The following is a 14,127-nucleotide window of genomic DNA, read 5'->3' as shown; positions in this document are numbered from 1 at the left end:
AAATTATTTATAAATTGTTATGTCAGTAGCTAAATTTTTCAAATAATAAATTGATAATTTTTTTCTATATTTATGTGTAAATATATATTCTTTAATTTATTTTAATATGTATTTTATATTTAGATATATACTTTATATAAATAACTGATTTGATAATTAATTTTTTATATAGCCTAACATAATTATTATATATAACATGAAAAAGTATTATGTTTGTTCATAATATTAGAATAAGTGGAAAACTTATATCTAACATTTGTAACATCTTACTTTCCATCATAGTTAATTTATAACTTTTGGTTAAAAACTTAAAATTCTAATTTTCTTTCCTCTTTTGTCTCTATTTTTTTTTTCACCAACAACATAAGACCTAAAAAAAACCACCACAAAACTAGGATATATCGAAAGAAAATTCGAATTGAGACCAAAATATATAAATATAGCTAAAATACAATATTAGAAATATAAATAGAACAATCAAAATATTAAGAATAAATTTAAATTTATTTTAAACATTAAAAAATATATTTTTTCATATAACATATATATATAAGTCTTCTACACAAATATTCTTTTATTATACATACCATCTTAACATGAGTATTTTTTTTAATAATTAATGTATATTTTCCTTTTTTAATTAAAAATAATTTAAATGTATAATTAATTAATAATAATAACTTCTGCAGATATAAAAAATATTTGATGTATAAATAGTATATTTTTATACTTTTATACATGCATGTAACAAAAAAAATAATAACTTAGATAATTTTTAAGTTGATAAAATAAGAAATTGAAAGTGTAATCACCTTTGAATTAGAATAATAACATGTATAATAATAAAAATTATAAATTTAATAGTAATTAATTTTTTATTTTATTCTTTTATAATTCCTTTTTATGTAAAAAGATATTTCTTTGAAGAAGTCACCTAGAATTGAGGCCTCTCACCTGCAAGAGGGAGAGAGAGAAAAATGAAGATTGCCAAAGCAAAATTACAAAAATGACATTAATAGGATGGTGATGAATATATAGCTCATATTTGTTGGGATGGTGGTGGTTACTTCCTCATATTAAAGATGAATCAACTTTATTAGCAATTAGCGATGATGTCACCTTAGGTATTTTCATCTTAGTTGTGAATTTTTCAATTTCTTATTTCTCTTTTGGTTTCTTGCCGCTTTCAATTTGTCATTTTATCTTATATCAACAATAATATAACATACATAGAATTTATTCACATAGGAAAAAATGTGTATAACTATGGAATATACCTTTAATCTTTTATCAAATATTAATATAAATATTATTACTGTAAGGATATTACTATATTAGGATAGTTACAAAAATGCAGTTATTTAGTTGGAAAAGATCACATAACTAATTTTTTGTTGTTTTCAATTTTTGTTTTATATATGTTGAAAGTTTGAATTTTATGTATATTAGTTGTTGCAAACTTGCAATTTGCCTCCTTTTTTTTGGTGGGATATGTCACAATTCACTTATTCATTCAAATTTTGTATATTAATATACACAATTTATACCCAATAAAAATAATATATATATATATATATAATTGTGCATACAGAATTTTGCAGCAAATATGATATAAACAATTAATTTGTTTAAAATATTTAAAGGTTTGCATGAGGTGAAATATGAGATAATTACTAAATCAACCTAACTTGATTATTGTGTATTTTTTTTATTGATTAAAAATATTATATAGTGACTTTTTTTGTCAAGAATATAGTGAGGAGAGGAAGGAGAATCCAGTCCAAATTATACTGCCTTTCTTTGGCTCAAATTACACTGCCTTTCAATTTTTGTTTTATATACGTTGAAAAGTTTGAATTTCATGTCTATTAGATGTTGCAAACTTACAATTTGTCTTCTTTTTTTTTGGTGGGATATGTCAAAATTCACTTATTCATTCAAGTTTTGAATACTAATATACATAATTTATACCAAAAAATATATATATACATACAATTGTGTGCACAGAATTTTGCAGTAAATATGATATAAATAATTAATTTGTTTAAAATATTTAGAGGTTTGTATGCACAAGATGAGATGTGAGTTAACCACTAAATCAATCTAAATTAGTTATTATGTATTTTTTTATTGATAGAAAATAATATATAGTAACTTTTTTTTTGTCAAGAATATAATGAGGAAAGGAAAGAGAATCTAGTCCAAAATATACTGCCTTTCTTTGGCTCAAATTATAATGTCTTTCAATTTTTGTTTATATATGTTAAAAGTTTGAATTTCATGTCTATTAGATGTTGCAAACTTACAATTCGTCTCCTTCTTTTCTTTTTGGTGGGGTATCACAATTCACTTGTTCATTCAAGTTTTGTATACTAATATACACAATTCGTACCAATATATATATATATAATTGTGCGGACAGAATTTTGCAGCAAATATGATATAAACAATTAATTTGTTTAAAATATTTAAAAGTTTGATTGAAAATATTATATAGTGACTGTTTTTTTTTTTTTTTTTGTCAAGAATATAGTGAGGAGAGGAAGGAGAATCCAGTCCAAATTATGAAATTATACTGCCTTTTTATTTTTGGCTCAAAACAGAAGCCAAAACATTGTAATAAAAACATGTTATTACGGGCCTAGACCCGCTGAAATACACCAAAAATTGTGATCCGGCGGTAGCTTTACGGATCAGGATATTGAACCCGACGTGAATCGAACACGCAACCTTCTGATCTGGAGTCAGACGCGCTACCATTGCGCCACGGATCCGCTTGCTACTTCATTCGCAAATTAATTTTTAAATTATGCATCATTTTACTACCACCCCTTTCGTTTGCTGATCAGTCCCCAAACGAAATCAGAAACAGAAACCGAAACGCAAAAAAATAAAAATAAAAATAAAATCCCGCCAAGCTCAAGAAACTTATCAACCGTTTTCTCTCTCTCTAAAAATTCCCACCAACAAACCAACTCGTAGCTCTTCTCCATTTCTCGCGGCGGTGAAAGGTTACAGTGAGAAGAAGATTCGGAAATGGCGGCGGAAGGAGGTTCCGATCAATTCATCGACATCGTTAAGCTCTCTCCTCCGACAAAGTTCCCGGCGGCATTCCCCCAGGACCTCAAGGTGGCTCCCTCCTTGAAACGCCGCCGCTCTGGCGGTGACACGTGGGTGGTGTCAGTGTTCGTGATCATCCACGTGGGTGTCTTCATCGCAACGGCTACTGCGCCCTAAAAACCCTCGGAAGGTTCTCCTTCTTACCTCTCTCTGAGAATCCTCTCTTAGGCCCTTCTCAGTCCAAGTGAGTTCTTTTATTTCTTCCAAAGATTCTCTGAATCTGAAATCTTTTTCTGGTTCTCATTGTGAATTGTATTAAATATTACTTATTAGGTTATTGTGGATCGAGGTAATTCTAATATCAATTAATCGGAACTTCTCGTTTCGATTTTTTGTTGGTGCAGATTAGAGGAAATGGGAGCGCTTCGGAGGAATTTCGTGACAGAGTATCACCAAACTTGGCGTCTTTTCACCTCTCCATTTCTTCATGCTGGGCTTTTCCACCTCCTCCTCAATCTCTGCAGTATCATTGAATTCACCTAGAGCGCGAGCTTGAACCGGGTAATTATATTTTTCCTTTTACAATACTTTTCTTTTAGCCTTTTAGGGTTCGGATTCTACTGTCAATTGTTTATTCTGTTGATTGGAGATAAAATTGCTGATGAATGATTAATATTTTATTACTTGCAGTAAGGATTGGTGTAATCTATGCAATGTCTGCATTTGGGGAGCCTTGATGGCTTCTCTTTTTCTTCAGCACACCCCAGCTGTTGCCTCTTCTGGGGCTTTGTATGGATTACTAGGAACTTTACTCTCTCAGCTCATTTGGAACTGGGAATTACAAACCAAAAGGGTAGGGTTTGGATTTCTTCGTTGCCATTTTTTTTTTCTTGTTTCTTGGTGGCAGCATATTGATTGATTTTCTATGTTTGAATGCAGGTTTCAGCAATAGTCTCTTTTGTCTTTGTATTTGTTTGCAATTTCAGCCTTGGCTTTCTGCCTTATGTCCTCAACTTTGCGAGCATTGGAGGTTTGTATCAGGGTTCCTTCTTGGATCTGTACTTCTACTCAGCAGAAAGATTGAACTGCCAAAGGTTCAAATCAAATTAAAGGAACTCTCTTTGATTATGGTGTCAACTGTCAAGAGTTACATCAAGTTAAAGTTGAAGCAAAACATGGACAGACCGGTTCTCAGGATTGTTTCTCTTATCCTCTTTAGCCTGATGTATGTTACTTGTTTCTTTATCCTTGAATTCAATTTGCATGCCTAGCTGTCTTGTATTATTACTGCTTTCTGGCATGAGTTGCAGATTGGCCGGTTATCTTGTGGCAGTTCTTCATGGGATCAACATCAATAGTTATTGCACATGGTGCCCATATGTTGATTGTATCCCTTGTACAAACTGGCACTGCCAAAATAGAGAAACCTCTTGCAAGGTATCAAGCATCCTTGTTAACCTTACCTGAAGTGAACAAAACGTATTATTTATAGTCACTCTATTTATGCATTGAGTCAATACATATTCCTCTACCATTAAGTGTGAGACTTATCTTATGTGAATTCCACATCTCATCCAATAGTGGAAGGATGTGATTGTCGAGCTATGAGTTCATCATATCGTACGATGTAGACAACAAAAATCACAATTAAAAATACCAAACTATGCTATTCCAAAGTAAAATACCAACCCAATGGCTAGTTGAAATATTTCACTTACTTTGTACACTAAAATGTTGTTTTATTGGACAATTTTATATCTTGGTTAAATTACTATATTAGTTCCAATAGCTTTTAAAATATAAAGACTCAATTACAATTTATAAATTTTAAAAAATTACAGTAATTTAACCTTATATTTATTAATACACCATTATTGGTTATAGACAAGTTTCCTTCCTGTTGAAAATGAAAAATTGACAAGTTTCCTTTGAATTGGATAATTTAATCTAAAATAAAAAATTGGATCCTTTAAATTGAAGAGAGTACCAAATATTGGTAGGTCCTATAAAGAGTTTATGGAGCCATTCAAATTAATAATTAAAAAAAAGTTGCCTTTAATCATATCAGTTATTTTTAATCTCAACCTAAACTTATTTGATAAAAGCGTTTAAGAAATCATTTTTAATGTTTTCATTTTATGGGATCATTTAATTTTTGAATATTTGTTTTCAGTTGTTAAACATTTTTGTTTTTAAAATGTATATGAATCAATTAAAGTGCAACAATATTATATGAAGTAAACATATAATAATAGTTGCCATTAAAATAAAAAGAAAGGTAAAAAAAATTATCCAAATCAATCTCCAAAAATTTTTAAAGTGGACATTTTAGTCTCCAAGAAAAATTAATAGTTTAATACACAGATTAATTACCAAGGTTTTACTTCGGCAGACAAATCAATCTCCGGTCTATTTTTCGATAGAATAATTACCCAAATCAATTTTCAAAGATTTTAAAAGCTGACATTTTGGTCCTTAAAAAAAATTCATATACAGATCAATTTCTATAACCTAGTATATGCTTTTTAAGCATTTGATTTGATTAATGCAAGACTCAACATATTCTAATTCTTTTTTTCTCCTAGTACAAATATGAATATCTAAAATAATAAGTATGATATTATTTGATAAGTTTTAATAAAAATGATTCTCTTCATTCTTCAACTACTTTCTTTTTGTAAATTTGTTTCTCTTGTCTTTCGACTTTTAAATATGTTTTCATTTTTGGAATGTGAAGTTTTCTTTTCCACATTTTATTACTGAAAATTATTTCAACTGGAGACTAACAATGAGCTATTCATTGGGTTCATTGAACAAAATATTCAAATTTCACATCGAGAGCATGAGGCAAGAAGCAATACGTCTGACATTTGAAGTCTCACATCGACGGAAGAAGAGTGTGAGAAGTCTTCAATATGCTATAAAAAGCGAGGCGCTACAACAATTTAAGGATACTTACCTGGACGGGTCGGGTCAATGGGCCATTAAGAAGATCCATGGCCTAGGCTGGTAACTTCCATTACACTATGGAAGGGTGCTTGCCTAAGATCTACTCAAGTGGTGGAGCCTATGTCATAATTTGTAGTAGTGGGACTTGCGTTCGCGCGGTCCCTGTCTAAACAGAGTTTATTTAGTATGATGAATGATAAAATTGTAAATATTTTTTTTCTTTTCATGTAGGAGTTAATAGGTTTATGTAAAATAGATTCATATGCTTATTATTACCCGTAGTGATTTTAATTTATTTTTTCATTGGACTCACCTAAAGTATTTTAACATTTCGCATACAATGAAACTATTTATTGGGTTTTAGATTCAAAACACTATTTATTTTATATCAAGAAATTGTTACTATCAGCAATAACAAGAGATTGTTAGTATCACCAATTGGCAAGTGCAAACTCAATGATAATTAACTTATTAATATTTGTTTATTTCTTTATACTCGAGGTTTAAGGGGTTATGCATTCTAATTTAAAAAATTATTGGACCTATAATTTATTAATACCTGAAACTCGAGAGTTAAAAAACTATGATAAAATCGAATTTCTTTGGCGTTAAATTTTTTGAAGAGTATATGAACTATTTTTTATATAGAACAATACAAATGTTGATATTTTTATCATAAAAAAAGTTTGAAATTTGCCTATGGAGTTTATGATTTCACATTTTTGGAATTACAGTAAATTATGCTAATTCTGGAGATCTGATTGTTTGAAAAACTCTGAATCAATTGTTGAATGACATTTTTTTAATGGGAGCTACTCAAATGAAGATGCAAAAAACATCTTTTTATGAAGATGCTTTGTATAAAAGTGTGATTTGTTGATTTGGCCACACTTCAAATAAAAACAACACTTTTATAACATATCAAAATCTAACCCTACAATCCATCATCTAAAGGTCAAAAACAAAAATCATCATATGAAGATAATTATAATATCTTCATGGGAGTACCCACCTTTTTTAATTGGTTCAAAACTCTCGACTCTATTGGGGAAAAAACAAGCAATAAGTGCTTACAAAATATCAAAAATATTAATTCTTCAACCAGAATCACAAGCAAAACAAAATACTCCCCGTACTAAAACTAAGACCTAGATAAAAGTTCTTTAAAATAATACTATCTAAATAGCTTAACCAATAAGATATCCATATATCAAAATGCACAACATCTATATCATATCAAATAACATTCAAAAAACACACCATGCTCTTCTATCACCATCACTCGGATTTTCTGCACTAGAAGCCATGACTCATTTTCTTAGCCACCAATGGTTATGAATTCTCACATTCGCTCGCTTATACAACCCACTCTCATCTACTTTCCATAATACAAAAAATAAATAAATAAAAGAGAAGAAGAAAATAAGATTACTGCAACGGGTTTAGCATCACCAACCTGACTAAAAACAATTCTCTTCCTTTCTCTAGACCTTGTTTTAATGCTAACTTCTTCTGGAGCATTTCTTTCATTTATGGTTGTCCTCTAAAGTTGTTTCAAAGTTGCTTTCTCATCACTGCAATACATATCAGTTGAGATCCAATTCTCGAAATCTTGATTGTTTCTCCTTTTATATCTCATGTTGACTGTCACTTTTATTCTCATACCTATAATTCACTTTACTCTTTAGTTTTGTCAGATTTTTTCTCATTTTTTTGTTGGTTTTTCTTCTTTTGTTCTTCCTTTTTTTCTTTACATGTGTGGCTAATCCCTTTTTATTTGAAATTTCTCCTCCTCTATTACTTATGAATGGAAAAAAGACGCGCTATACTAATGTACCACGTCGAAAAAATATGCCTCTGGAAATGTTGCGATGCAATATAAAATGAAAGGCATGATAATTGCAACATACTTACCTAGACGAGGTTGATGGGTGATCAAAAAGGCCCACTGCTGCAATTGCATACATTTATGCATATTTTCTTGGTGTAATTAGTATAGGAGTGTGGATGTTTTCGTTTGCTCTTAGCTGGAAGTTTTTTTTTATTGTATATAGATGTTTTTTGGTATAAATTTTTTTAGGTGAATTTCTACACAAATATACCAAGCATTCCTCGCAAGGAAAGTGCATCAAATTGGGTGGATACTATTATGACCAATGAAGAATAAAAGCTTTGATCACTTGTCAAACCAATGTCTTCAACACATGTGATGACATCACCGTTTGAGATACTTTTGATACATTTTGAGATTTTTCTTAAGTTACAGATGTGGATTTTTATGATACTGTAAAAATTGGATGTATTTTATTTTGGTCCTACTTATTATCTTTTTTCTTGTAGACAACTTGAATGTTTATGCAAAAATTTAATTGGACAAAGTCACATGTTTCTTTTGTTAAATAAATAGATGTTTCTTTTTATACTAAATGGATGATTCTTCTTGTATTATTTTTTGTCATGATGAATTCTTGTATCTACAGTGTCGTAAATTGTATGGATAAGTTGAATGGATATTATGATTCCTTTCATTGTATCTTAACTTGATGACAAATTTATAGTTATTTATGTGGGATAAGCTTTTTTTATTTTTTATTCACATGGCTTCTATTAAAGTAACATCTATTTAGTATGGAAAAGGAACATCTTAATGCTTGACAGAAGTAACATCCACTTAGATCTTTGTAAAAATAGATATCTAACAGAAGTTACTTATATTTATTCTTTACTGTAGAGATGATTTAATTGATAGTAAATACAAGTATCACAAAAAGAAGGAAAAAAATTTGTATCTATTCTGTTGTTTGTTTAACAAAATTTAAAGGAGAAAAAAAAAGATAAGGAAACGAACAACAACAATATCTAGTTATTTTTTCAAATATGAATGGTGGGCCAGATCATGCAAGACCAACTCCACAATTGTATTGTCTAGCTCCTTACAACCTTAACTTCATGTTTAGTTCAAGTCTAATCATCTGGGTAACTGAAAGTATCTTCAAAGTGTGTCCTTTTTGCAGCCATGCCATCCTTCTCCAACGGGTAGTGATAGTTATTTAAATATGGAGGTAGTAACATATTTATTTGGTGCCTCGTATGAAATAAATCCACATTTATACTGTGATGATTGGATTTTTGACGGTTTAGAATTTCACTAATGAAATCTCGTTGTAAAGTATAGTTTCTAAACCAACAATAATCCTTTCATACAAAAGATTGTTTGTCATTAAAACAAACCCCTAAATTTATAAATCAAAGTATTGAACCTCGGGTCGTTCTCCCTAGGAATTGTAATGAAGTGTTTTGTTATTGGTTGTGAGTTATTTTTGGGGTTTTAATAAGAAACATGAAAGATAAATGGTAAAAAATAAACTAATGGCTAAAAAGGTCTTGGCAAGGGTTGGTGGTCAAGAATCTCTATCCTAATTACTAATCACAATATGAGAATTGGCAAGGATTAATCCCATTAAGTCATCCTCTAACTAATAAAGGAAATTCAAATGAGCTATATCAATCCTAGTCCATAGGTCCTAACTCTCCACTAATTCAATTAGTGAGAACTAGAGTCAATGGCTCCCAATCATCAATCTCTTGGACATTAGTAACTCAAGAGGTCATAAGTTACCTCTCCAAGCCAAGAGTATAAAATTCTACTCTAAAATCCTTCCAAGCATTTTATCAAATACTTGGAAGGCACAAAAGAAAAGCATAGTAAATCAATAACAAGAACAAAATCTAACAACAACTAATTGCAAAGAATTAACAACAATAATCACAAAGAAACACAATTATTATGAATTACCTTGGATTGAATGGAAAGAAGGTAGAAGAAACAATAGTAGATCTACAACAAAGTATAAGAACAACATAAAGGAAATTACAACAAAAGAATAGAAGAAGATGAATGTAACAACAAAGAATTGAGAAGTAGAAGTAGAAGAGAACATGAATTAAAACCTAGATCTAGAAATTCTAATCCAAACCTAATCCTAATTCTAGAGAGAAGTGAGAGCTTCTCTCTCTAGAAACTAACTATAACTACTAAAACTAAGCTAAACTAAACTAATGAAAAACTAGCATCTAAAGTATGTGAAGTATGTTGATTCCCCCTTCAATCCTTAACTTAAATAGTATCAGAAATGAGTTGGATTGGACCCACAAGGCTCTAGAATTTGCTGGCCACGTATTGCTTTAAGTGGATCATATGGCAGCAACGACGCGTGCGCGTACAGTGCGCGTACGCGTTACTATACGCGTAGCAACTATGGCAAATCTTATATATCGTTTCGAAGCCCCGGATGTTAGCTTTCCAACCCAAATGAAACCGCATTATTTGGACCTCTATAGCTCAAGTTATGGTCAATTAAGTGCGAAGAGGTCGGCTTGACAGCTTTTGCAATTCCTTCATTTCTTCATGAGTTCTCCATTTTTACATGCTTTTCCTTTATTCCCTTTATCGAATCTTTGCCTCCTAAATCTGAAATCACTTAAAAAACATATCAAGGCATCTAATGGAATCAAAGGTAAATTAAATTTAGCTATTTTAAGACCTAAAAAGCATGTTTTCACTCTTAAGCACAATTAAAGGAGAAGTTATAAAACTATGCTATTTCATTGGATAAATGTGGGTAAAAAGTGATAAAATCTCCTAAATTCAACACAAGATAAACCCTATAAATGGGGTTTATCAACCTCCCCATACTTAAACCAAGAATGTCCTCATGCTTAAACCAAGAGAAAGCAAAGGGTATCAACATTTATTCAATGTGAACTAATCTAAATGCAACCTAAACTATATGCAACTATCTATATGAATGCAATTGCTTGGTCAAAATAAATCAATTCCCAAGAAGCATATATGCACAAGGGCTAAAGATATTAACAACCATACCAAACCACAATTGAATTGAGCTATTAAATATTTTTACAAACTTGCATGAAAATTGACACTTATGGGTGAAAACATGTAATTGAGCAATCGAACCCTCACCGGATGTATTTGCCCTCTATTCGCTCAAGTGTTTAGGGTTGATTCACTCAATTCTCCTCTATTTCATGCTTTCTAAGATTTGTTTTTCTTCTAACAATCAACATACATTTTATGCATGCATACACATATCATGAGGTCTTTTCATTGGTTGTAATGGGACTAGGGTTAAGGTAGGATGCATATATGGTTAAGTGAGTTTGGAATTTGAATCTTTGATAAGCTTAGACTTCCCACCTAACCTATGACATCCTATATAATTTCAAAGCTAACCTAACTACCCATTCTTCACTTTTTCACATACTCATGTATTCCTTTTTTATTTCACAACCTTTATGCATTGACTCTTATCGAACTTCACTTTGGGGCATTTTGTCCCCTTTTTATTATTTTTCCATTCTTTTCTTTCTTTTTCTATTTTTTTCTTTTCCATATATTTTTTTCTTTTTCTTTTATTTTTCACATTTTTTTTCTTTCAAGAATATCAATGCATAAGGTTTATTCATTCATTACACATGACCATGTACCCAATTCCTAATATTTACAACAAAATACAAAACTACCCTTTTATTCACCCAATGTCCCAAGGTTCCCACACTTGAATGATACACACACACACACTAGCCTAAGCTAATCAAAGATCCAAATAGAGGACAATTATTGTTTTTCGCTTTAAGGCTTGTAATGTGCTAAAATAAGAATAAGTGGGTTAAGCGTAGGCTCAAATTTGCTAACAATGGAAGATAAAAGGTAAGCTTTTGGGTAATTAAGCTAATGAAATGATGGTCTCAATCATATAAATGCATGAATACACAAAATAATGGACATAAAGAATCGAACAAATCAAAGATTACAATCATAAGAAGAGAATAATGCACACAAGAAGGAAAAATAAGTGGTTATAAGATGTAACCACACCATTAGGCTCAAATCTCACTTGCTTGTGTTCTTAGCTCAAAACATGATCCACGATATATATAATTCAAGCAAGTTTAATGAAAAGTTTTTACTCAAATCAATTGGTGTGCCCTATAGATAATTTTCTCGAAAAATCTCATTATTTTGACTAAGCTTATTGTATATATATATGTAAAATTTAAGAAAATGCAACAAAAATCCTAAAAACCTAAAATGAAATGCAAAAGTGTTGGAATTAGAAACTTGTCACCCGAAATCGCCGACCGGTCGGACGACCTCCCCACACTTAAAAGTTTGCACCGTCCTCGGTGCATTCAAAGATGAGCAAGGGGGTACGACGACTCTCCGGATTGCTACGTGTTCTTTCTTCTGCTTCCATTTTTGCTTGCGGTGCATCATTCATGAAAAACAAAAGTATAACACCATAAGATGAGAGGATATAAAAGAAAGGAAGCATACATTGTTGGAATGAGGTACTAGTCACTAGGATTGAGTGAGTGAATTAGTGTGACATTAAGAAATATTAGGTGTGTGAATTCTAAATTAGGCACCTTTTAGAACACACATTAGCATAAAAGTTATGTCACAAAAGAAGCATGCACATCACTCATCCTAGTATACTTGAGATGCTTTAAGTGAACTTGTAAGGTAAAACAAGCATTAGAGAAGCATGAAAGCATTCAAGTCAAACACATATGGATGCATATGATCATGAAATACAATGCATTAAGGTAAATGCATAACATCATCCATCAAGAGGTTGCCTAATCATAGAATAAGGCTCAAATCACATGGTGGCCAAATCATGTAATTCAAGAAGAGTTACAAGTTCGAAGGCAATTCTCATCACTTGGTATTCTTAAAAGGTAAGCATGAAAAAACTCAAAACCAAGTAGCAAAATATAACCTCAATCATAGAATCCAACAAAGATTATCTAAAAATATTCATGCTAAGATAGCATGCAATTAGGAATAGGCAGCAATGTATAGTAAACAAAGTCAATAATCCAACACTTATAATGAAAAGAGAGAAAATAAAATGAAAACTAAACTAAAACTAACTAATTAACTAACTAAAATAAATGGTTATCAATGGTGTTTGGGAGTGTTGGATGAGGGGTAGGAGAAGGGAAGAAGAAAGAAGAAGGAAAAAAATGGAAAGAGGAGAAGAAAAGAAATGTGGTGAAGGAAGAAAATCCGCGTGTACGCACGCATGGCGCGCGCGCGTCGATGGCTTATTTCGAGAGTGGCGCGTACGCGTCATGTATGGAAGGTGGAACTTCTCAATCCACGCGTACGCGCCATGTACGCATGCGCGTGGATGGTCGAAAATGCTGGAAGTGCGCGTACGCGCCATGTACGCGTACGCGTGGATGGTGCTCTGTTTTTCAAAAAAAAATTCTATGTTTTTGCACCAATCCAAGCATTCCAAACCTCCAAACAGCTACCAAAACAACATAAAACCTTATTTAACATACTAAACTACCAAATAAACTCAACAAATCAACCAAAACATGAAATTAAACTACTTTTACCAATATATACAAAAAGAGAAAATGAAAAGAAGTTACCATGGTGGGGTGTCTCCTACCTAGCACTTTTGTTTATTGTCCTTAAGTTGGAATTATGGGGAGCTCCTCATCAAGGTGGTTTGTGCTTGTACTCATCTTGGAACTTCCACCAATGCTTGGACTTCCAATAAGCTCTATCATTCAAGATCAATATCTCCAAGCTTTGATGGAGTTCTTCACAAACCATGGGCTTCCAATGTTGATCCTCTCCTTGTAATCCGGGATCCCACACTTTATTTTCACACCCGTCTTGAGGTTGATCATCATTGATCCATCCGGGCGGTAAGGAAGATGAATTCTTAAGGTGATACCAAACTTTCCTTTGAGACCCATTCAAGTGAGCACTAGCCCAACCTTTGCATCTAAGCTTTGATGTATCAACCAAAATGAGCCTTGATTTGCAACGCCATCCGCTAAACATTTTTCTCTTACGCTTTATCCCACAAATCATCCTAAGTTGACCATCCGTTTCAAGCAAACCATACTCAAGTGGGATAATAAAGCTAATAGAAATGAGTTTTACCCACTCAAGTGAAGGAATATATGACAACCTAGGCAAAGAGGCTTCCAAAGATTTTGACAAAGTGTATTCAACTCCCGTCCTTTTTTTTCTAAGGACTTCCACCTCCTCACAAGATTTTTCAAATT

At 31.6% G+C, this 14,127-nt stretch overlaps 1 long non-coding RNA gene and 2 other non-coding genes across 3 annotated transcripts; 2 read left to right on the top strand and 1 right to left on the bottom strand.

Annotated features, from left to right (window-relative positions):
- Positions 1–2,447: 2,447 nt before the first annotated feature.
- On the top strand, positions 2,448–6,381 carry LOC130960466 (uncharacterized). Its single transcript, XR_009079116.1, has 4 exons — positions 2,448–3,304; positions 3,465–3,621; positions 3,751–3,913; positions 4,000–6,381. It is a non-coding gene; the product is annotated as an uncharacterized LOC130960466 (long non-coding RNA).
- Positions 2,703–2,774, bottom strand: TRNAW-CCA (transfer RNA tryptophan (anticodon CCA)). Its single transcript has one exon. It is a non-coding gene; the product is annotated as a tRNA-Trp (tRNA).
- LOC130964143 (U1 spliceosomal RNA) lies at positions 6,012–6,174 on the top strand. The gene has a single exon (XR_009080251.1). It is a non-coding gene; the product is annotated as a U1 spliceosomal RNA (small nuclear RNA).
- Positions 6,382–14,127: the final 7,746 nt, after the last annotated feature.

This window comes from Arachis stenosperma, chromosome 2 (assembly GCF_014773155.1).
Source record: "Arachis stenosperma cultivar V10309 chromosome 2, arast.V10309.gnm1.PFL2, whole genome shotgun sequence".
Lineage (NCBI taxonomy): Eukaryota > Viridiplantae > Streptophyta > Magnoliopsida > Fabales > Fabaceae > Arachis > Arachis stenosperma.
Note: the sequence above shows the minus strand (reverse complement) of the source record. Positions and strands in the feature narration are given on the sequence as shown.